This window comes from Topomyia yanbarensis, chromosome 1 (assembly GCF_030247195.1).
Source record: "Topomyia yanbarensis strain Yona2022 chromosome 1, ASM3024719v1, whole genome shotgun sequence".
In the NCBI taxonomy this organism is placed as follows: Eukaryota; Metazoa; Arthropoda; class Insecta; order Diptera; family Culicidae; genus Topomyia; species Topomyia yanbarensis.
Window position 1 is genome coordinate 130,476,284 of NC_080670.1, and position 22,966 is coordinate 130,499,249.

The 22,966-nt window shown below is 42.2% G+C and overlaps 1 protein-coding gene and 1 long non-coding RNA gene across 2 annotated transcripts in view; one reads left to right on the forward strand and one right to left on the reverse strand.

The window, feature by feature from the left end:
- Nucleotides 1-8,899: 8,899 nt before the first annotated feature.
- LOC131694451 (uncharacterized) lies at nucleotides 8,900-14,789 on the reverse strand. The gene is made up of 3 exons (XR_009306518.1): nucleotides 14,364-14,789; nucleotides 13,845-14,108; nucleotides 8,900-9,515 (listed from the first exon to the last, which is right to left on the reverse strand). It is a non-coding gene; the product is annotated as an uncharacterized LOC131694451 (long non-coding RNA).
- A 3,103-nt stretch (nucleotides 14,790-17,892) lies between these two features.
- LOC131694307 (teneurin-a) overlaps nucleotides 17,893-22,966 on the forward strand; it is a 1,511,233-nt gene continuing 1,506,159 nt past the window's right edge. The window contains exons 1-3 of the mRNA XM_058982937.1: nucleotides 17,893-18,031; nucleotides 18,102-18,347; nucleotides 18,571-18,686. The gene's annotated coding sequence lies outside the window, so the exon portion shown is untranslated. The remainder of the gene's footprint in view (nucleotides 18,032-18,101; nucleotides 18,348-18,570; nucleotides 18,687-22,966) is intronic.

Here is a 22,966-nt window from a genome sequence, read left to right on the forward strand (position 1 = left end):
AACAGTATGTGTTCGGCAGTTTCATCTACGCCTGGGCAGTCCGCGCAGACTCGGACCTCCGCGTGCCCGAACCTGTGGAGGTACTGTCGGAAACAGCCATGGCCTGACAGAAATTGTGTCAGGTGGAAGTGAACTTCCCCATGGGGTCTTCCCACCCAGCTCGATATGCTAGGTATCAGCCGGTGGGTCCACCTACCTTTCGAGGAGTTGTCCCACTCACGCTTCCATCTGGCGACCGAGGTCACCCTGGTGCGCTCGCGGGCTCCTCTATTTCCACGTAGCTCGAAACACTCCTCATCTTCCCGAATGACCAGCCCAACTGGCATCATGCTCGTTATCACGCAGGATGCATCGTGTGATACCGTGCGGTAGGCAGATATCACTCTGAGGCACATCACGCGGTAGGTGCTCTCCAGTTTCTGTAGGTATCTGGTTACCCTCAGTGCTCTTGACCATGACGGGCCGCCGTACTTGAGGATAGATACGGTAACGCCTGCCAGTAACCTACGTCTACTGGCGCACACCTTTGAGCTGTTGGACATCATTCTCGATAGAGCCGCAACAGCAGTCGACGCTCTCTTGCATGTATAGTCGACATGGCTGCCGAAGGTCAGCTTGTCGTCTATAATGACTCCGAGAGACTTTAGACTTCGCTGTGAAGTGATCGCGACTTCTCCCACATGGATAACTGCATGTTGTGCCGACTTGCGGTTGTTGACGATAACTACCTCCGTCTTATGATGAGCGAGCTCCAGGCCTCTCGCGCTCATCCATTCCTCCACCGTGCTGATCGCGTGTTCTGCGGTTAGTTCTACCTCAGGGATTGACTCCCCGTAGACCTCCAAGGTTACGTCGATCTTGACCCCAGGTGGGAACTTCAGTCTCAGAACCCCGTCATACATGAGGTTCCATAGCACTGGGCCTAGGATCGAGCCCTGCGGGACTCCGGCGGTAATCGGAACCCTTTCCTGACCGGCATCGGTCTCGTATAGCAGTACGCGGTTCTGGAAGTAACTTTCCAGGATCCGGTACAGACCCACCGGTAGGCTAAGCCGGTGTAACGAGAGCGCGATGGCATCCCAGCTTGCGCTGTTGAATGCGTTCTTCACGTTAAGTGTCACTAAAGCACAGTATCGAATGCCTCGCCTTTTCCGTTGGATCGCTATCTCGGCAGTATTTATCACTGAGTTGAGAGCATCCACTGTGAACTTGCCCTTCCGAAAGCCAAACTGGTTGCTTTACAGGCCGTCCGTACCTTCCGCGTACGGGGTTAGCCTGTTGAGGATGATCCTCTCAAGTAGTTTACCAGTCGTGTCAGTCAGACAGATTGGCCTGAACGCCGATGGGTCGCCTGGCGGCTTCCCGGGCTTCGGCAACAGCACCAATTTCTGCCTTTTCCATCTATCGGGGAAACGGCACTCGTCAAGGCATCTCTGCATAGCTAGCCTGAACATGTTCGGGTTCGCTATGATCGCTGCCTTGAGAGCGTTGTTTGGAGCTCCATCCGGCCCTGGAGCTTTGTTCATTGCTAGGGATTTATCCACTGCGTTGCCGACTGTAAGCTGAACCAACTGTAAGTTAAGAATAATATTGGATTAATAACCCAGAATCCTATTCATATTTAAATAGTATGTAACGAAAAATAAAGAGCAGATAGTCTAATCTAGGACGGGACTCGCGGATACGAAGAAGTCCCCAGAGTCGAAATAGACATTACACCCAGTTATATTTGATGTATTGTATTTTATGTCTTCAGTAAAGTTATTCGCAAAAGTAAGTGCTACAAATTTGCTGAAGGCATTATTTCAATACAATCACTTCAAAGAAAATGTATGAAAAATCTCACTCTTAGGGGGATTAATCAGTAAAATCACAATACCAAAAGAAAGGGCATATTGTACGCTTTAAATTCTCCGAAGATACTATTGACCTAAAATAAGCCGTTTTGGCACTAATAATACATTGAATGTGTTTGGTATTATATCTAGCTATGGGAAATGGTAAAAATCTTTCGTCCACATTTAATGTTAAATATCTCTTTTGATAATAGTCAACAATCCATAGTTCGTTCGAAATGTATTCATATAAGCTTTCAAAAACTGTATAAATTGTTTATCTTCGTCGAATACTTCGGCAGCAAATTTTCAAAAACTGCGAAAACGCGATTTTTGCACCTTCAAACATTCATATCTTGAAAACTAAACATCAGAATCAAAAACAAATTAATAGCGTTCTGTCTGGGTGATAGGCCTTTCTTTTAAAATTGGTTTGCATAAGATCGGTTCAGCCATTGCTGAGAAACACGAATGAGAGTTTATCTGTTACATGCGCACACACATGGGGGACAGGAAGGACAGGAGTCTAGGGGCCTAACGAAATCCCCCTCCCCCACGGCCCTACTGCGAGTTGGGGAGTTTTGCTAGGATATGGTGGGGCTAGGATTGGGCTTTTCTAAACTTCTAAAAAAGCCATAACTCCGAAAGCAGCTCCAACGAAGCGAGTTTGTGCCGCTTCTGCTAAGATCCTAAGATCCCAAGAATCTAAAATCTTAGCAATAGAAGCACTCTAGCCCAACCGGAGTGCCAACCGGCACATCAGGATCGACGCCAGTAACATCCTGATTATGGCTTACTGGCCATGGCGAACGTCAACGGACAGGACACGGATCAGGAATAGGATGGCGACTTTGGGCTGACAGGCGCGCTGTTCTACTCCCTGAGTAAGGAAGGATGACACCGACTTGAAATGGCGAGTGGGCTAACAGCATGGCTGCTTCCATCCCAACAAAATCCTGGCAGGTCTCCGGGTACGTTCGAAACTCATCATCATTTGGTTGGTAGTACTAGGTTCGGTTGGAGCATTCCCGATTTACGCCGATCCGGCTCTGAACACTACTCCCCATGAAGGATAGTGTCAACCCTTGCATGACCTCACTGCTGCTTTTTGGCAGCATAGATAATCATGGGATCGCGAGAGGCAACTAGGTGCAGCGAGTGGAGATAGCGGCCCGGAGTTGGGACCCAATAAAATGGAGAAACAACAAGCAACTAATATAAACGGAGAAGGCACGATGAATCCGTTTGCCAGAGGTGGGTTGGTAAGGTCACCACCACCAATAGTAGCTGAAGTCACCCAGCAAGAGCAGGAGGAGGGGAAGCCGAAGCAACAGCAACAGCAGCAGCAAAAACAGCCAGAGCAGAGCGGAATGAGCTACACCCCACAAACGCCAAAAGTAGTGGCAGCGAAGCACTTGGTGGAGGAGCTCCACAAGTTCGTACACACGAGAAACAATGTCCATAAAGACATTAAGGAGATGGTCATCAAAATCCGGAATGGCGCTACTATCTGCCGTGAAAGAGTATGATTCGGCAACGTAGAGGGCGGATGCACCTGAGCGAGCATTGGCGTCGGCTAAGGCCACTATCCTCCTAGCCCCTCCGAAACAGGGTAAGGAGAGGCAGATTTAAGTTGAGAACACGTCAGTTCCCATAACTCCAAAGAGGACAAGATCCTCGCCAGGAGACGAAAGACCAGGCGGTTCAAATAGGCAGACGCTCGAGGACGCTGTTGCTGCTGCCGAAGGAAAGGACGCCACTTTACAGGGTGAAAGCTGGAGTACCGATGTAGGTCAGAAGGAGAAACAGGGGAAACAGCAAAAAAAGAAGGAGGAGCGAAAAGGGGAGCAGAAGAGGAAATCGGAACCCTCGGCTCGTCAGAAGGCGCCTAAGGGAGAAGCCGTGCTCGTCAAAGCAAATGACGAGACTACGTACGCAGCACTGCTCAAAAAGGTCAGAGAGGACCCGGAGCTGAATGATTTGGGGGAAAACGTTTTAAGAGTCAGGCGTACCCAAAAAAATGAAATGCTCCTCGAGCTGAAGAAGAATACTACGACTAGTAGCTCCGCCTTAGGGAGACTATTACTAAATCAATGGGTGGAAAGGCAGAAGTTAAAGCCTTAAGCCCGGAGATGGTAATTGTGTGCACGGATCTTGATGAAATAACGACGGAAGACGTGCTGAGAGGTGCGATGAAGCAGCAGTGCAAACTAGGCGAGGTGCACATGACGATCCGGTTAAGGAAGGGATACGGAAGAACGCAGACAGCGATGATTCGTTTACCGGTAACCACTGCAGACAAGGCACTGGAGGTAAGTAAAGTTACAGTTGGATTGTCGAGATGCCTACTGAGAGCCGCCCCACGAGTATATAAACAAGCGGAGAAATGCTTCAAATGTTTAGGCTTTGGACATTTAGCAGAAGCTAGAGTCGAAAAATGTTTTTTTCGTTTACTAAAATCGGACGAAAATGACGAGCGAGCGATGCTACTTTCTAAACCACTAGAACATTACGAAACCGAAAATGAGACAACGGCCTACGACAAAGCATGCGAGTAAATTCAATTTCATTGTTTCCTCCACACATTCGTTTTCGCTTCGAAATTGAGAACGACATTAGTCTCTTCGATATTGCTTTGTGTGAATTTAGTAACGAAGGAGGCAGCGAGAAGACGAAGGTGAATTCAGTGAATTTCATCGTTCATTGAATGGGTATGAGAATTTTAGGCCCTGGCAGGGGCTTGCAAAGGCCCGGACAGATCCGGGATGTGCTGGAAATGCGGAGAGACGGGTCATCTTGCGAGAGACTGCACGCAGAGGCCGAAGTGCTTGCTTTGCACCCCAGCGGAACGACCATCAGACGGCAGGCTTTAAATGCCCAGCCTACAAGAAGGCGACTGCAGGCCAACGGTGATGGAGGTGACCCATATAAACCTGAATCACTGTGATACCGCACAGCAACTGTTGTGGCAGTCTACGACAGAAACTATGTGCGATGTCGCTTTGATCGCAGAGCCTTATCAAGTCCCCCCAAATAACGGTAACTGGGTGGCGGATAGATCAGGCACCGCTGTGATACAAGTAATGGGTAGATTCGCCATCCAAGAAGTGGTAGAACGTTTATATGAGGGTTTCGTGATAGCCAAAATCAACGGCATCTTCGTATGTAGCTGCTACGCTCCTCCAAGGTGGACAGTAGAGGAGTTCAACCTAATGCTGGAGCAGTTAACCGAGCAGTTGACCGATCGGAAGCCGGTAGTCATTGGTGGTGACTTCAACGCCTGGACTGTGGAATGGAGCAGTAGAGTAACAAACACAAGAGGGTGTATCCTGCAGGAAGCTCTAGCAAAGTTAGACGTACGATTGTGCAATCAAGGTTTTGTTAGCACATTTCGGAGAGACGGAAGGGAGTCTATCATCGACGTCGCATTCTGTAGTCCCTCATTGACGGCGAACATGGATTGGAGAGTATGCGAAACGTATACGCAGAGTGACCACATGGCGATTCGCTATCGTATCGGTCAACGGAACCCCGCGGCATTACAAAGAAGGATGACCGGCGAACGAAAGTGGAAGACGAAAGCCTTCAAAAAGACCTCTTTGTTGAGGCACTTCGGCCGAACGGCGGGACCGAGAACGTGGATGCGGCTGATCTAACAAGAAGGATTGTGGCGGCTTGTGACGCCACAGTGCCGCAAAAACTGGAACCACGTAACAAACGGCGTCCAGCTTACTGGTGGAACGAGACGCTTAGTACGTTACGCGCTGCATGTCTCAAAGCCAGAAAGGGCTCAAAGAGCAAAGTCGGAGCCAGATAGAGAAGAGCGTAAGGCAGCATTTCGGGAAGCTAGGGTCGCTTTAAAACGGGAGATCAGACTTAGCAAGTCAGAGTGCCACGAAGAGCTATGCCGAGAAGCAGACGCCAATCCCTGGGGTGATGCATACCGAGTCGTGATGGCGAAAATGAAGGGCCCGACGACGCAAGCCGAAATGTGTCCGAGCAAGCTGAAGATAATCGTCGAGGGTCTTTTCCCGAAGCACATCGGCAAGTGACTAACGACGAGCTAGCAGAAGCATCGAAGCGCCTGAAATCAAAGAAAGCCCCTGGTCCGGATGGAATACCAAACGTGGTACTGAAAGCTGCGATCCTGGCATATCCGGACATGTTCAGGATAGAGCTGCAGAAGTGCCTAAATGAAGGCAACTTCCCTGAAATGTGGAAAGCCCAAAAGCTGGTGTTGCTGCCAAAGTCAGGGAAGCCACCTGGCGATCCGGTTTGGTACCGGCCCATATGTCTGCTGGATACACTCGGAAAACTCCTGGAAAGGATCATTCTTAACAGGTTGACGAAATTCACGGAAGGTGAGCGCGGACTGTCCAAGACGCAGTTCGGTTTCCGCAAAGGAGCATCGACAGTGGATGCAATTCGGATAGTGCTCGAGAGTGCTGAGAAGTCATCTAAACAGAAGCGAAGAGGAGATCGATACTGCGCTGTGGTCATGATAGATGTGAAGAACGTGTTCAACAGTGCCAGCTGAGAAGCCATCGCTGCAGCGCTGCATAGAATGAGGGTTCTCGACTATCTATGCCAGATCGTGAAGAGCTACTTTCAGAGCAGAGTGCTGCTGTGCGAGACGAGCGAAGGGCAGAAGTCATTGCGTGTCACAGCGGGCGTTCCTCAGGGCTCCATTCTCGGTCCAACTCTTTGAAACGGGTTGTACGATGGGGTCTTAACGCTGCAGCTGCCTAGGAAAGTGAAAATCGTGGGTTTCGCGGACGACGTGTCAATAACGGTGATGGGTGAGACACTTGAACAAGTTGAGGTGTCGATGACGGAGACAATAGACGCGATCGAGAGCTGGATGAACGGGGTCAAGCTGCAAATAGCTGACCACCACAAGACGGAGGTGTTGTTGAGCAGTAACTGCAAAACGGTTCAACGGATGCAGATCTACTTCGGAGGGCTCGTGACTGCATTGAAGCTTGCATTGAAGCAATTGGGAGTTATAATCGACGACCGGTTGAGCTTCAACAACCACGTTGATTACGCCTGTGAAAAGTCGGCGAAGGCAACGAACGCAATAGCGAGAATCATGCCAAACATCGGCGGCCCGAGAAGCAGCACGAGACGTCTGCTATCTACTGTTTCGTCATCGATACTCCGATATGGGGTTCTTGCCTGGAGTTCTGCGCTGAAAACCAAGCGGAACCGTGAAAAGCTAAACAGGACATTTCGGCTGATGGCCGTACGAGTCGCGAGTACCTACAGAACAATATCATCGGAGGCAGTATGCGTTATCGCAGAGATGATCCCCATCTGCATCACCCTGGAGGACGTGGAATGCTATCAGCGGAGAAATGCACGTAACGCTAGGAGACTGGTCCGAGCGGACTCGATGGCTAAATGGCAACAGGAGTGGGACAACGCGGAGAAAGGAAGGTGGACCCACCGACTCATCCCAAATGTATCGGCCTGGGTACATAGGAAGCATGGAGAGGTGAACTTCCATTTGACGCAGTTTTTGTCCGGGCACGGATGCTTCCGGAAGTACTTGCATCGGTTTGGACATGCTTCGTCACCCCTTTGCCCGTAGTGTGCGACTGTTCAGGAGACACCGGAACACGTGGTCTTTGAATGCCCTAGGTTCGAAGAAGCTCGTAGGGGTATACCTGGTATAACAGTGGACAATATCGTCGAAGAGATGTGCCGTGACGAACATACCTGGGACACTGTCAACAGAGTGGCCTCGAGCATACTCTCCGAGCTGCAGAGAAAGTGGCGAAGAGACCAACAAGAAGCCACAAATCGGGTTTCGAGAGAAATTCCGCCGCCGGGGAACTCTCCGACTGTGTAGACTAGGTCCCCCGCCGGGGACCAGTTGAGTAGTACGTGACGTAGCACCGAGTTGGGTTGTCGGGACGCCTGTGAACCGGACGTCAAGCTTCACCGGAATCGCCGAACCGATCTCGACACCCTACCGGGTAGCTCGTGAGTAGGCTAGATCCACCGCCGGGGATTAGACCGAGTAGACCGCGTCGCAGAGCTAGTAGTGGGTCGTTGGGGCGCTAGTGACCCGGAAGTTACGCTCCACCCGGAATCGCCGAATAGACCTCAGCACCTACTGGATGGCCCGTAGATCGGGACGACGCGGAGAGCTAAAACGAACATCGCGTATCAGAAGAAATCTACCACTCGGTGGCAGGAGAACAAGCTAGATCCATTGTTGGGGACTAGACCGGGTAGTTCGCGAACAAGTGAGGGCGGTAGCTGAATGGATCATCGAGAAAGTAGAGCGAAACGGAACGAGAGGAGGAGCCAATTGCGGTGCTAAAAAAAAGAAGAATCGGTATCGGGAGAGCTTTCTTCGCCGGGGAACTCTCTGACGGCGTAAGCTAGATCCACCGCCGGGGACTAGACTAAGTAGACCGCGACGAGATATCACCAGTCACAGGTCGTCGGGGTATCAGCGAACCGGACGCCCTGCTCCACCAGAATCGCCGAACTGACCTCGACACCTGGTTGGTTGGCTCGGATTCGGGAGAACTTCTCTCTCCGGGGAATTTCCCGTCGGAGTAGGCTAGGTCCATCGTCGGGGACTAGACCGAGTAGTTCGCGAACAAATCTGGTGCTCAACGAGTAAACGGCGCTGAATGGTGCGAGAAGGGAGTTGCGGTGCTAACAGGCACAAGTGAACCGAAGGTCTCGGTGAATTAGACAGTCTGAAGTTTGCCGCCCAGATTGTCTTCGTAGGGGAGGAGCACTAAGTCTCGACTCACAGCCAGTTTTCCGACTGCCACGCAGGAATTGCCAGTCTGTATGGATGGTGGAAAATTGGTGATGTGTCGAGGAGTGGTGCTGTAACCCTGCAGAAGAAACGAACTAGTAAGTAGTTGAATTAGAGTGGGTGCTATGCACATAAAAACCCCTCCCCAAAGTAATGCCGTAAGGTAGTGCCGGGGAAGAATCAGGTTCTGTGCAAGAGTAGTGGTTTTTAGCGGGTCGGGTGTAAAAGAAATAGACTTTCTTTAGAACAAGCAGAGAAACGAATGAGCTTACGAGATTGACAACTATCACAAGAGGGTTTATTCCATTTTTCCGAGTGCTTTTATAGCGTCCCATATTTTGACATTTCTAACTAAATGGCTAATTTCATTATTCCGACTAATCTTTATATCGACTCCTACAATTCTTCCTTCTTCAGTTTTTTGAACGCATTAGAAAATATTTGAAAATTGCTATGTACAATATACAAACTTAATGCAAAATATCGATAGCATTAATTTAAAAGTTAAAAAAATTCACATCTTTCTTCTTATTCTTAGTTCTAATCGAGCGCCTTATTCTAGGCGGAGAATTCTGCTGATGTGATGAACGTTTTCGATGCAGAATATGCTCGGAATCGATTTCTGCTTGCGAGTCCTGAACATTGTCGCATGCATCTGGCGAATCGAATCCACCAAAAATGAACGAATCCAAAGCGAATCCATAAAAATCATCGTCGATTTGCTTATTTCGCTGTTTTGCTTTATGCTGTCTAACATCGTCTTCTTCTCGTCCTCGTTTGCTCAGACGGACTGGCGGGGTATGATCAAAGACAACCGATGCTCTTGACCGTCGTTTCTCCTCCACCAAACGAAGCTGATGTCTGTGGGCCGATATCATACGACCACCGAGTGAGACCTGAAAAACATGTGTAGACAATCGTTTAATGAATTTCACTCTTATCCAGCGTCTAATGTCAGTAGGGTTATTATTTTTATAATAAATAGGATCACCGGCTGTCAAAGTTATAAAAGTATCATATACTGACTTATCAGTATGAAATTTAGTACGGGAAACATCATGCAGTGGTTTTGTTAGTTGTTTTTTTATAGTCGCTCTTGGGATTAAGTAAATCAAGAATAGTTTTTGGTTTATAAATTAAAAGTTTCTCCGAAGGAAAATGACCGTTTTCATTAAGGCAAGTGTTTCTATAGTTGAATAAAATAAATTAACTCGTTCCTCTGTGTCAAGCTTTTGTATCTGTGGATCCAAAAGAAATTTCTTAAACACTTCCTTTACTTAACGCACCATTCGCTCAGCTTGCCCATTGCTCTGTGGGTTGTATGGGGGACTCTTTAAAACTTTTACTCCTTGATTCTCCAGGAATTTGATGAAGGAATGTGAATTAAAAGGCGGACCGCCATCTGTGACAACTACGTCAGGGACGTAGCAAAACGAGCAAAAACAGCCATAAACTTAGTTATAACTTTCTTACTATCGGTTCCATACTTCATTTGTTCCAGTTCCAACCATTTGGAGTGGCTGTCAATAATTAGTAAAAATACCTTTTGCTGAAAATGAAAGAAATCTGCGTGTATGCGACTGAAGGGACGTTTAGTTGGTATCCAGCCTTCAGTTGGAACTTGTTTATGAGCTATTGTCATTTGGTTACATATCCTGCAAGTTTTTACAAAGTTTTCAATGTCCTTGTTCAACCCAAACCAGTAAACACTTCTACGAGCCAACTGTTTTAATTTGGCTATACCAATATGATTCTGATGAAAAATCCTTAAAACTTCCTTCCTTAGTACGGCGGGGATAATCACTCTGTCTTGAAACAAAATACATCCGTCCACTTCTTCTAAATCCTGGTAATGAGCATAAACATCCTTAAATCTCTTTTCTAGTCTCTCCGGCCAACCGTCAATTAAGTACTTTTTTATTTGTTTTAAAAAATCATCTAGCTCTGTTTCCTTGGCTATTGTTTTGTAATCAAGTGGAACGTTTGGTGAAATATTTAACTGTTTTAAAAATTCTCTTTGTAAAGATTTGGGTACTTCAATTGGCAATGGAAACCTTGAACAGAAGTCAGCATTTCCCATTCGGGAAGCAGGACGATACATAATATCAAACTCGTATATAGAAAGTTCCAATACGTATCGTTGTAATCTTGTAACAAACAAAGCATGCTTACCTTCCTTACCAAAGATTCCAATTAACGGTTTATGATCGGTGTAAACAGTGAACTTCTTCCCGTATAGGAATTTATGAAATTTCTTTATGGTACTCACAACAGCCAAAGCTTCCAGGTGTAGTATGGGATAGGACTGTTGTGCTTTATTCAAAGAAAATGATGTAAACGAAATTGGTTTCTCTACGCCACTAACAACGTGCGCAATAACTCCACCCAGTTCGTAAATACAGGCATCTGACACTACTACTATCGGCTTATTGGGATCAAAAAACTCTAAAATATTACCGTTCAACAACTTAGTCTTACAAGATTCAAAAGTGCTTTGACAGTTTTCTGACCAGAGAAATTTTGTATCTTTTTTTAACAAATTGTACAAACAGCTTAGGCGTGATGACAAATGGGGAATGAACTTTCCGTAAAAATTCAATAACCCAAGAAAAGCCTTAAGCTCTGAAACATTTCGTGGCGGCTTTGCTTCACGAATTGTTTGAACTTTTTCCGGACAAGGCATCAACCCCTTGTCTGTGATAACATGTCCAAGATAAGGCAAAAACTGAACAAAAAATTTGCCTTTTTTTCAGATTCACTTTTATGTTAGCCTTAGCCAATCTGTCTAAGACTAAATAAAGCTTTCTCTGACAGTCTTCAAAGTCAACACCAGCTATAAGTACATCATCGAGATAGCAGAAAATCATCGGTAACCCTTTCAAAATCTGATCCATAACCTTTTGGAATATCGAAGCGCTGGAAGATGCCCCTTAAGGGTAACCTATTGTAACAATAAAGTCCTTTTATCGTGTTAATGATCATAAATTTCCTGGATCTCTTAGAAAGTTTCAATCGGGTATAGGCAAGGTCTAAGGAACAAAAAACTTTAGCTCCTGCTAACGATCCAAACAAATCCTGCGCTATCGGTAGGGGGTAAGTATTGGGTCAAGTCAATAACTAAACGGATCTCCTGGTCTTTTTTCATCACAACAACCACAGGCGAGGCCCACTCACTCGCCTCATCTTGTTCTGAAGGAAGACAGACCAATTTTCAAGAAGGCTTACGAAGTTCCTTTGAGATTAAAACAAAAAAGTAGTTGAACACCTTGATTCTCTTGAAAAAGATGGAGTAATAACCATCTTTTTCAAGAGAATCAAGGTGTTCAACTACTTTTTTGTTTTAATCTCAAAGGAACTTCGTAAGCCTTCTTGAAAATTGGTCTGTCTTCCTTCAGAACAAGATCGGCCTCATAACCCACAATTGGATCAGAAAAGGATTTGCAGAAAATGTGTTGGAACTTACGCTTCACATCCTCAACCACAGAATCTACCGCCTTATCCGAAATCAAAACCTGGTTGATGATCGCAGAAGAAGAAAATGTTTTGCGCCAGTCTGGGAAAAAACAATCAAGCCATTTTCGGCCAAAAAGTGGAGAAATTTTACGCAAATTCATATTTTTAGCACTATTAGCTCCAGATCCGATGACTGCTTTCCAGCAACCTCGACCGAAACCAACACGATTCCCAAAACATCCAATTTCGTTCCATCAACCACAACCAAATTGTTCCTGTATGGCAGAAGAGGCAAATGACCAAATCTCTTCCTGAAGATATGCTCGCCAACCACGCTAACTGCTGATCCACAGTCAACTTCCATCACAAGCTTCGTTCCTTCCACCACAACATCAACCAAACACGGTTCGCTTATATTTTTATAGAACCAATTTGCATGCATTTATCGTCAGACTCCAAATCTGCTCTTCATATCGTCCCTCAACCGTTTGAAATAGTCCGTCCGACTAGCTATTTGTGTAGGGGGAGGGGTATCGACAAATTTCACATGCAACTTCTTCTTACGCTTTAGCTCGAAACAATATTTCTTTGTATGGCTCTTCTTTCTACAAATTGGCAGAAAAATGTTTTCCTACCAGCAGAAAAGGACCGGCTACGACTTCTACTACTGTAACTATTGTTCCTATTATCCATTCTCCTATCCCTACTTCTTGGTCTTCGCGAATTGTTGAATATCTTTCTACCATTACTGTCCACCTTTGCAATCACCCTCAATTTTCCATCGTTTATTATTCTGGTGCGTACGCCAGCAACCTCCCGGTTAACAATAATTTTTTCAGCCCTAGACAAAGTTAAATCTTCTTCCTCTAAAAGACGTTGCTGAACATTTCTATCAAAAACTCCCATTACTAATTTATCACGAATGGCCGTCTCTTTAAAAGCACCAAATTCGCAACTCTCCGCCTGCAGTTTAACTTTGAGAATAAAATCCTCTGCTTTCTCATCGTCCCCTTGCATCATGGTGTAGAACTTATATCGTTGGAACATATCTGTATCCGACTTGTCAAATCTTTTCTTCAAGGAATCAAGAATAACCTCAAAAGTCATAGTAGAAAGATCTACACTAGGATGTAAAAGTTTCAACTCACTATACGTTTCTTGATCGCAGAGCGCGAGAAAATACGTTTTCTTCTCATTTTCATTTAGTACCCGGTATATAACACAGAAAAAAATATTTTGTAATTTTAAGTTTATTTTCATGCACATATTTGGAGCATGAATATAAATGTAAAATTAAGTTCCACTAAAAATCCACCCGACTTGTCGTGCTTTATTCAACGAATTTTATTATAATTCTATACGTGGATTGAAAATTGCAGTTTCTTCAAACGAAAAACCAATGCACTTCAATGTATTTTTTACACGCTTATTGCTGTAAAATGAATGACATGTAATATTACACGAATGTAACATTGAATGCTTTTAGATGCTCCAATTGAGTGCATTGATTTTAACGTAATTTTCAATCAAAGTTTTGATTCAATCTTTGTATGTTTACATTCGTATTGATTTACATGTCGTTTAAATTTCATTATTTTTTTGTGTGAAGGTTCAACAGCACCAATCAACGGCATTGCTTGAGAGTAAATGTAAAACACGAAAAAAAATCAAATAAAAATTCAAGCAACGCAAAAATTGTTAACTCAGATTTAAATAACACAAAAAATATTAAAAATCACAAAAAAAATATTTCAATAGGCCAAGAAAATCACTTTTAAAATCATTTTTACTGCAGCAGCCAAAATCCACCTGACTGAAAATGCTTTCTGTAGGTCTACTAGGGGCAACAGCAAAACAGCAAAACAGCACAGCAACAGCAGCAGCAAACCGACGTGCCTTCCTCCAGGCTAAATCACAATCCGGGGAACTGGTAATTCCAGCAAAAAATTCTTTTAATCCTCGCCGGATGTAGTCAAGGCACAAATCCTGCCGTTATTGGTCACACAGACAAATCCGGTTGAATCTCCGTGCTCTGTCTGGTGACAAAAAAAGTTAAAGCACAAACAATTAATGCTTAAAACTAAACAATGCACTTTTGTTTTTTTTTTTTGTTATAAAATAAGTATCACAAACAATTGTATAGTGATATAACACAATAAAAATAATAGAATAATGCAATTTTCTTTGTTCTCTAAACAAAAAAAACCTGCCTTCTAACAAATTCGTTTGAAGAACGAAAAACTCACAATGGTTTCCTGAAGGCAAACAACATTCCGAATCTATCGACTCACCTGCGGCAAAAGAATCTGGTACCCAAAAACGCAAACCAAATTCGCCGTCTTCGGTTCGGCAGCTCCGCAGTTCCGTATCACTCAACGATTTAAAAAAACTTCACTCTCGGTTCGTTAAAAAAAATCACTACTTCGTCGCCACTAAAAGAAATAAACTTTCTTTAGAACAAGCAGAGAAACGAATGAGCTAACGAGATTGACAACTATCACAAGAGAGTTTATTCCATTTTTCCGAGCGCTTTTATAGCGTCCCATATTTTGACATTTCTAACTAAATGGCTAATTTCATTATGCCGACTAATCTTTATATCGACTCCTACAGGGTGATGGCAGCCCAAACCCGTTCCCTGAGACATTGGGGTTTTTGTGCATTTTCCCTCAGGTCTCAGGGTTTTCCTGAAATTTTTTTTTACTGCTCTCTAAAAAAACACACACACAGAGACATTGTCCCAAATCGTCGAGCTGAGTCGATTAGTATATAAGACTCAGCTCTCCGGCCTCGGAAAAAATTCTTGAAATTTTGAGCGAATTCTATACATTTCTTTTCAAAGCCTCGACCTTACGGGCTACGGTTAGAATGTCGGTTTTTGGAGCAATTGCATAACCTTTCTATATGAGAAAGGCAAAAATTATTGAAATCGGACCAATACTTTTATGAAAATGTCTTACTCGCCAGCAGCTTCAACATTAATGTGATCAATGACACTTCAAGGTCGCCAATGTGCTCTATCTAGTCTTCAAAATTAATATGCAGAAGTCAAAAGATGTAGCTTCAAAATAAAAATTCAAAATCTATTCAGTAGATAGTTTACAATTTATTCCCTAAAACACAGTTCAATTGCAGGTTTTAAGAGTAGAGAATCCCCTAAACACCCAAATGCACAAAACCATTCATTTTGCTGTTGCATTGGGTGTGTAATGACTAGCAGTAAGTAAACAAAACGAAAAAAAAGGAAAAAAAATAACGGAATAATTTTCAAATCTTCCACAATCAGTACGAATTTCAACCATCGTTAAATAATTGTATTGGAGCAAAATACAACGAAATTCGCTTTATTCTTCTATTTTTCTTATGTAAAATCGTTATGCGTAACTTCTGAGCGAAGCCTACACCCTTGAGAAAAACCTATATAATTTTGTGTCCAATTTAGTATATTAGTTCTAGCAGGTTATGAAAATTCCCGCTCAGTATAAAAAGGAATTTCTTGCCAAGTAGGCGAGCAATGCTGTTTGGCTTAGGACCATCAAAGACAGGAAAATGTGTCCAAGGTCATTCGTCCGGGCAACGAACCCAATGTAACAAGCTTCTTCATGCCTGTGACAGTTGGAACACTTCTGAAAAGTTATAAAATATCCTGGAATATTGGTTATTAAAACTGTAGAATCCATGGTACGATCAAGATCTATGATAGTCTTATGCTCAACCCTTTAATGCGCAATGTTGTTTTAACCCTCTAGTTCCCAACACCGTCTCTAGGCGCTCTCTTTAAAAATCTAAATAAAACTACTAAAACATGATTGTATATTGTCATCCGCACTAGTATTTCTTCCAAACGCTCATACCTTTCATACACACACATTGTTTGAATAATCATAGCTTTCTGAAGGCAATTGAAGTTCAACGTTGAAAATTCGATGAAAGCGTGGAAAAAAACTATTTTGTGTTTAGTGGTAATCTTCATTAAACAAATTTTAACTATTTTTGGAAATTTTAGTAACTAAAAAAAATATTTTTGAGTAGCATGTAAGTAGCATTTTACTGTAGATGTGAATTGGTTTAGTGGAATAATTAGGAAGTTTAGCTTTTTGGTAAAACACTTTGCCCGCCTACAGGCGGTGTTGAGCACCTGGGCGAAAAATTTTTTCAGTCTTTTGTGATTACTTATCGTACCGAAACTAGCTTTATGTGCAATTTATGCTGAAAAGAAGCATGTTTTAAAATCTTTGGGTGAATGCTGCTGTTAGAATATGGATGTCCTTATCATTTAATTATATTTAGGGGAGTCTGGGGTAAGTTGGTGAAATCTTTTTTCTCCTTTTGTATTAGACATATGGCGCTGTTTATAGTCCTGCACTTCAAGTACTGTGTAATACATTCTCCCATGTACCTATTCTCCCATGTTCTTACATTCTGTTTCGTTCACGTTAAGCGTTAAGTTTTTGAGCATATTAGAGTGAAGAGCCCATTTTTGTCGTATTAGGGGGTGCCTCACCATTTCATTAATTACTCGGAATACAATTGATGCAATGCGTATGCATTGGCACCAGTATCTTTGCTTTCTAATGCGTTGAACAAAGATGGCTAACGCTGCTCTAACCACCGGCTTCACATGGTTGAGGCGAAAATAGGCCATTACCCTAGGTGAAGTTTTTAAATTTCAGCATTTTTATTATTTAGAGCTAGTTCAAAGCTATTCCACGAATGACTAGATTTTTCGATAGCGCTCGAAAAGAGCTTTTCGAGGCCGTATATACAATATACGTAACCACAAACAAAATTTGTTCTTTTTTATTTGTTTGCTTCGGAATTTCACCTGAAGAATCTCGAAAATTTTCTTTTACACGATCTTCTTAAATTAAAAAATAAAACATGATAAGTCAAACCATCGCCAGCAGACACTGGTCTTCCCTACTATAAATTAGAAGTCAATAATTAAACAACCAAAGCACTAGAAAAATACTCCTTAGCTTGGGTAATTTGCTTTCTGATGGAGTCCAACATATAAACCATCTGAATTCGCTTGTTGAAGAAACTAGAAAAAAAAAGTTTTTGTTTTTTATTCGCCCAGGTGCCTAACACCGCCTCTAGGCGGCCTACTTATTTTAAAGCTTTAATGAAAAATCCATTGCTTACATGAAATATCAACATTATTTTCGTTTTTTCTCATCACGAAACCCACCTACAAAAGTTTTTTCAAACCAAATAAAAATTTGGGCACTAGAAGGTTAAAACAACATTATGAAAATCGTCTCAATTTAACGTAGTAACGTACAAGATGTGAGACAATTTTCACAAAATTAAAAGAAAAATCAATTTGCGCCTTTATGGATCAATAGGTCTTGCGAATAGTGTGAAAAATAAGGCATTTGAATTTGTTGTTACGTATATCATTTAATCTAAATGCACTTACGTATACCATTTAATCTAAATTGAGGTTTAATTCTTTTCTCCAGTGTGTTCGAGTTATGAAATTTTTAAAACAACTGATGTCCTGAAAGAGAACTAAAGGGAGCGATGTCCAATAGAAATGAAACGTTCGACAGTAATCAAGGATCATGTTAATGAACACATCTTACCTGATTGGAAATATGGAAAGAACTACAGCAAAGGCAGCAGTAGTGAGGATGAGCATGTTGAGGAAACTCTTATGCAGTTGAATACGACTAACTACAGGAAAAAATCCTGTAAGTGTTCCACAGCAGTGCTGGCATTTTGGGAAATATGTCTTGCAATAAATAATAATATGAGACCATTTTAATTTTAACCGCAATTATATTAATTTGAAATTGTAGCACTTAACGCGCTGAATTTTGCCATATTGGATAGCCATGGTATGTTGGCTTATGAAATTACGTCAAATGAGCCACAGGTGCCATCTCATTGCCCGAAACAAGCAACTCGGTTGCAAATAGTCAGCACTAACAACAAAGTGATCACTTTATTCCCAGTAAGAAATAGAAATGGTACGCATGTTAATGATTGAAGTATTTATATATGATATGTGTGATCTATTTCAGATGAAACGGACTATATCTCCGGTAGACATCCGTTCGCAACCAGCAACACGTTGACAAGAAATTCACGTCGTAGTGGAAATAATACGTTAAATCGTCATTTCATGCCAAACAATCAGTCCATGCAAACCTCTTCAAGCAGTACTATTTCATCGGTCAGCAATAATATTGAGCGTGACAAAGACCATCAAGATTCAGTATTTAGCCGCAAAATGCCGGATGAGCCGAGATATTGCGTTATGGAGTCAGGTAGATCACAATTATTTATTTCGGAATTTAATTTTTTTAAAGGTACTATATTGAACAGTGCAGTTTCATTCGAAGCTGACTGCGGATTGATTTGATTAATTCAAGTATCAATTGTCGAAGCAAGATTTTCAGCTTATTTATTTTGTTTTAATGCGTTGCATTGCGTTGCGTAAGCACGGCATACTTCGTAGATTGCAGACTGATAACTCTCATTTCCACCCAGACTACTTGAGGAGCATTGTTTGGGAATAACAGTTGATCCAGTCCAAGCGAGAATTTCACCTGAGAGGAAGGGGACACGACCATCGTTACCGTAACTTGGGATACGAGAAAGGAACGGTTTGTATAGAAGTTCTTATTTTACTGACGAGGACCAAATTAAATCACAAGCCAATGTGGAAAAATAATGCAGATTCTAAATTGGGGTAAACCCCTGTATTTATGCATAGATAACATAACTTATATTAAGTCATATTTAATATATAACCTAACTTAAATTAAGTCATATTTTTGTGTTTCGGATTCTCCTCATCAGCAACTAACAGCTGACTAGGCCGCTAGCTAGACACTAGATCCAAAATTTCCATTCCATAAAAACTGAAAAAACTGACTGAATTGTCCCGTTGCACAGTGGTTAAAATGGGCAATTTTATGCCTTTAATTATTTTGCGGTTAAACCAAAAGGTTTTGAGTTTTGGTGACTTCAGACAAGTTTTTGGAGTTATTAAAACGGATTTTCAGCAGTAGACGACCATGTTCCAAAATGAAGTGTGAGGGCATTTCTGAAATGTAACTTTTGACTGAAAGGATATTAATAGTTTGAATCTTCAGCGAAGTTGTAGAAAATGTTAGTTTTAGTAATCTAACTGACGATACTAACTCTCTAACTGCAGCTTTTTCGTTGTTTTGTGACGATTTCCAATTAGCCCCTCAAAATCAATTCTTTTAAAATAGCTTTTGTAGTATTCATTTCCATACAACAATGTTCTCTGAAAGGTTTTAGATATTATGAAACCCTACAACTTTGTTGAATATTGTAAGACGCTACGATGTTTATAGAATGAGATGGAGCTGTTTTTTTTATTAAAAATGTCACATTTTCTAGTCGATTTTCTAAAAAAAGTTGCAAAAATATGCAGTTGAAATAGTGTTATCTTGGAAGTACTGACAATCATTGCATTCAAGTCGTCGTTACAGTTCGGTCGCGTTTCCATTTGCGCCGTTTAAAGTTTAACCGTGCGTGTTTTAATTTGTATTGTTTTCATTTATCATTGCTACGTAAGTAAAACATGCCGTGCGCGATTAATAATTGTACAGTGAGTGACGACAAACATGTGTGGTACTGCCATGGATCATGCGGGAAAAAATTCCACGCTGCATGCGTTGGTGCTCAGAGGAATCATGAGCAAAGAATACTAACATACATGCTGCCAATATGCTACGAGTGCCAGAAGCGTCTCGTGATGGAGTTAAATTTCGATAAACTGTACAGACAACAACAAGAAGTCATCAACCTCAACAAGCTAGTTATGGAGTCGAATCACAAACTCACATCCACATTTAGCAACTTCAATGTCCGAGATGGATTTGAATGTATCGAAATGCTCTTAAACGAGTTGAAAGGCGAAATTAAAACAACTGCAGCTAATCATAATAACGCGGTTGCACACATAGCCAAAACCTCGGAGTTGTGGAATGAGCTGGCTGCTTCCAACAAAACTGGCAAAACTGATGTCGTTGCCACAAAAAATCACTTAACATCATTATTCGACATATCGATGAAAGCTACGAAAAACAACATCGCAGCCTATGTCAATGAACTGACCACCGATATGACACGCGAGTTGAAACAAATTTGTTCAGAAATTGAAAAGGTCAGCAGCGTGATAACTGACATGGCTAACAACTGTTCGGCTCAGAATATGAGTTATGTAAACCCAATATTCACGGATGATATTATCGATGAGTTAAAGCAAATTTCTAGTGCAGTAAACTCACTGGAACAAAAGACTGCTGCTTCACCCGCAACAGATTCCTCCCCTAGTTTAGAGGCTGAGATGTCCGTCGAGGCAGCCAGTAACTCAGGCTGGCGTTTCCTTGGCAACTCTAAGGTATGGAAGGCTGATTGGTCCGAATACGACGCACGTAAATTGCGTCGTCTCAATCAACAAAAAGCGGAGGAGAAAGCAAGAATAAAGAAGAAACGGAATAAACAGAGGCCTGCTAATGCACTTGACACCACCCGTAACAGTAATAATAATACTAAGCGTCGCAAGAATCACGGTTACAAGCACCACACAAGTTTCGACAAAAATAACGGATGTAATTACAACCACAGCAGATTTGCGTACCACGATAACAAACGCCGCGACATCGACAATCTTCCGTTGGATAGAGAGCTACTGGCTGAGGCAAAGAAACGTTTTTCGAGGCCACCTTCAACTTCGTTCAGACCTACCAGTGCATTCCAGAGAGGTGATGTTTTAAACCCGTGCCCTACCGACCAACCTAGCACCTCACATCGAACAGCTGCTGCCACACCTATGTACCCCTCCGGAATTGGCGCCTGTCAGTGTTTTTGCCGCTATCGACGCGCTCATTAGAGCAAGATAATAATGAATTGACAAATCATATTGCGATTCAAGATTTAGAAGAGGTAGAGCTAGGTCTAATTAATTCCCATTCAACTAACACTTCTCCTAGAGAATCTCAGTCAAGAACAGAAATCTTGGTCTATTGCCAAAACTTTAACCGCATGAAAAGTGCAGCTAAGATGAATGTGATTCAAAACAAAATATTAGGTTGTCATTATTCCGTAATTTTAGCAACTGAGACTAGTTGGGACGAAACAGTGAGAAGTGAAGAAGTTTTCGGGAGCAATTACAATGTATTTAGGGATGACCGTGATTGTCATGTATCTGGTAAGAAGTCAGGAGGGGGCGCTTTGATTGCGATTTCAGCAAAACTAAATGCAGAAGTTATCAAAACTATAAAATCGAAAGAATTCGAGCATGTGTGGGTGAAAGTACATGTTAAAGACGAAACTCACGTTTTCGCTTCGGTGTATTTTCCTCCAAATTTTGCTCGAAAAACGACTTACGAAAAGTTTTATCATGCTGCTGAATGCATTATTAATAGTCTTTCCCCGCACGTAAAAGTTCACATATATGGCGATTTCAATCAACGCGGTATTGATTTCATACCAGATGCTGATAATGAGAGCATCCTACTTCCTGTTGTAGGGGAAAATGAAACTTTGCAGTTCATTTGCGACAAATCTGCCAGTTTAGGACTTAATCAAATAAATCACATAAGAAATCAGCGACATTGCTATTTAGATTTATTAATGACGAATATAGACGAAGACTTCTGTGTAACGGAATCACTTACTCCCTTATGGAAGAATGAAGCTTATCATACAGCCATTGAGTTTTCTATATTCTTGCATGTTAACGACAGACCTGGTGATAGTGAATTTGAGGAGGTATTTGATTACGAGTCCGCTAACTATGAAAGCTTGAGGCAAAAAATTAATGCAATAAACTGGCAAATGATTTTAAGAAATGAAGAAAATGTTGAAGCTGCCGTAGACATCTTCTACAAAATATTATTTGAAGTCATTCACGAAGATATACCATTGAAAAGAAGAAGGCGTCACTATAACTCAAAACATCCCATCTGGTTTAATAGAGAAATCAAAAATTTAAAAAATCGTAAGCAGAAAGCACACAAAATCTACAAAAAATACAACAGCGAAGATAACTTAACAAACTATTTAAATCTATGCGATCAATTGAACCTTGCCATTGATATCGCGTTTGAAGAGTACAATGCAAGAACAGAACGCAATATAAAAACTTGCCCAAAAAACTTCTTTAATTACGTAAAAACTAAAATAAAATCGGATTATTTCCCAACAGAAATGCATCTTGATGGAAAGGTAGGCGATAACTCAGAGGAAATCTGCAATCTTTTTGCAACATTCTTCCAGGAAGTTTACACTACATTTTCAGAGAAGGATCGAGAGCGTGAATACTTTTCATTCCTCCCAGAACTTTCAAGAGATATTAACATTAAACAGATAAAAGTACATACAATCATGGATGCCTTAAAAAACTTGGATAGCTCTAAAAGCCCTGGACCTGATGGCGTTCCACCGGTGTTTTTAAAAACTTTGTCAATAGAACTAACCGCTCCTTTATTTTGGCTTTTTAACATGTCTCTAGAATCAGGTTGTTTTCCTAAAACATGGAAAAGCTCTTTCCTAGTTCCAATTTTTAAAAATGGTAAAAAATCCGATGTGCGTAACTATCGTGGAATAGCTATCATCTCGTGCATTCCCAAGATTTTCGAGGCGATTGTTAATGAAAATTTATTCCACCAAATCAAGAACAGAATTACCCATGTGCAACATGGTTTTTTCAAAGGGCGTTCTACAAGTACAAACCTGCTCGAATTCATTAACTACACATTAACAGCAATGGATAACGGAAACCACGTTGAAGCTCTTTATACAGATTTTAGCAAAGCATTTGATCGCATTGACATACCCATGCTACTTTTTAAATTAGAAAAAATGGGGTTTGAGCCAGGACTTCTTACATGGGTACAATCATATC